We start from the raw sequence: 2,305 nt of genomic DNA, 5'->3' as shown, positions 1-2,305 counted from the left end.
ATATAGGTTAAAAAGGCCGGCCCAGTCAAAGGCCCGTAGTACTTACTCAGGTACTAGTGGGCCAGCCCAATAACGACATGTTTGATAAGGCCCATTTACGGCCCGAAGCCTGACAGCAGGGACCCATCGGATGGGCCACCGTATTTCACAAAAAAAGTTCCCCCTGACTGCTGGGACCCACCAGCTACATCTTCGCACACAAGGAAGTGCCTGACAGTCGGGACCCACCTGGTCGAAGCGTACGTAGCGTTGTCATTCTGGTCGCGAACGTGTACGTACATACTGGTCGACCGATCTGTCTGCAGGCTGCAGCGATGAACCATGGCCGTGTAAGGAAGGGCACGTGTCATAGTAGAGGCGCGCATGTGTCGTAGTAGAAGCGCGCACGTAGCATGTACACGTACGTACAGCCAGGGTGCAAGAAAGTAAATACGGCCATGTACATACATACGGGCAGGGTCTCGAACGCCTGCTCGCGCATAATACGGCCAGGGCTCGTGTACATGGCTAGGTCGGAACAGAGTAACCGCGTCATTGTCGTGTTCATGGGGAGGCAACGGAATGCGTCGTGTTCATTGGGAGGCAATGAAACACGTGCTGTTCATCGGGAGCCAACCGGCTTGGATGGAACAACTAATGGAAACAAGGCCTAGCGTACCGCAGAACGGAGGAAACGGCCTTGTGTTCGACTAGCACGGTCAAAATGGGATCCTGTTTAGCGGGAGGGGTCTGGCATACCGCAAAATGGAGGAAACAGACTTGTGTTGGAGCGCAACGGTAGAAACGGGGTTCCTGTTCATCGGGAGGGGTGTGGCGTACCGCAAAACGGGACTCCACGAGATACTGTTCATCTCCACCGTCGACCTCCTCCAGCCTCCACGGGCTACTGTTCATCCACCGTCGACCTCCTCCAGCCTCCACCTGCGACTGTTCATCCATAGGCTCCTGTTCATCCAGCCTCCACCGCGCGCTCCTCCACCGGCTACTGTTCAACCAGCCCTCTCCACGGGGTCCTGTTCAACCACCCCTCCATGGGCTACTGTTCATCCAGCCCTCCACCGGCTACTGTTCAACCAACGCTCCACGGGGTCGTCCTATTCATCCAGCCCTCCACGGGGTCCTGTTCATCCACGGGCTGGATCGATCTGGGTCATGTTCATCCACCCCCACCGGGAACTGTTCATCCAATCCTCCAACAACGCTCACTGTTCATCAAGAGGCAGCATCGATCGGCTTCAGTTAGCAGCAGTAGCGAAGGAATCAGTCGATCGGGTTCAGTTAACGGCCATCGATCGATCGCTCGGGTTCAGTAACACGTAGTCTGCAGTGCAATCCCTTGGGTTCAGTTAGAGCCCAACGCCTCACTCGGGTTCAGTTAGAGCGCAACGCCTCGCACACGCGCGTACGTGTACGAGAGAAACGCGCATTGCTCGGCCCCCGACCACCCACCGTAACCGGGAACTCCCCGATATTTCCTCGCCCTCACTTCTACCATGATTTTTCCGTGACAGCCTGGATTTTGCCTTCTCTATTTTTCTGGACTTGCCTTCTCTCTTTTTCCGGACTTGGTTTTTATCGTGGTTTTTGCCCCGACTGGATTTGGATTTTGGAATCATTTCAAATGGACTTGTCACTTGGGCATATCATTGACTTTCACCCAAGTGACCTATCTACTTTATTCCTCCGATAAATCTCCAAAATAATCAAATGAATATTTTTCATAAAATAAAAATACTCATTTCCTCTCTGAAATTCACTTCAGAAACTTGTGCTCCAAAGCAACCCCAATTTTTCTTGCTCAAAAAAATCTGAGATAATTCCTGAATATTCTTAGAACCTTGGCAGACCTTCCCATGCAAAAATATTACATAATTTTTTGGAATATTTTTGCTATAGAAAATCATTTTTATTCTGGCCCAAACTTCTAGTTTGTACAGCAAGTACATTTTTCCTTGAGCTTTTAACCTTTCTTGAGCTTAAACACCCTCCTAAGAAACTCTAAACCCCAGGAGATCAGCCCTAATGGCCTTCTAGAAGGTGGCCAAACTTGGCAACCAAGTTTCTGGACAGAAACTTGCCAACTTGGTTTAGTCAAATCTGGTCGGCCTGAGCATGAGCTATCACCACTCCTAGACTAAACACTGCACGGACGAACGCGTAGACAAGGTTTGTCCGCGCCTGGGCATCATCTTGACCATGCCAGCTTGGTGACCACGTGAGGACACGAAGCCTGGCAGCGTCTCGACGCGCTCTGGTTGGCGTTTTCCCTTCTATTTCGCGCGTGCTCGTTCCAGCGCTCGCCAAC

The sequence above is a fragment of the Triticum dicoccoides genome, chromosome 3B (genome assembly GCF_002162155.2).
Source record: "Triticum dicoccoides isolate Atlit2015 ecotype Zavitan chromosome 3B, WEW_v2.0, whole genome shotgun sequence".
Taxonomy (NCBI): Eukaryota; Viridiplantae; Streptophyta; class Magnoliopsida; order Poales; family Poaceae; genus Triticum; species Triticum dicoccoides.
Note: the sequence above shows the minus strand (reverse complement) of the source record.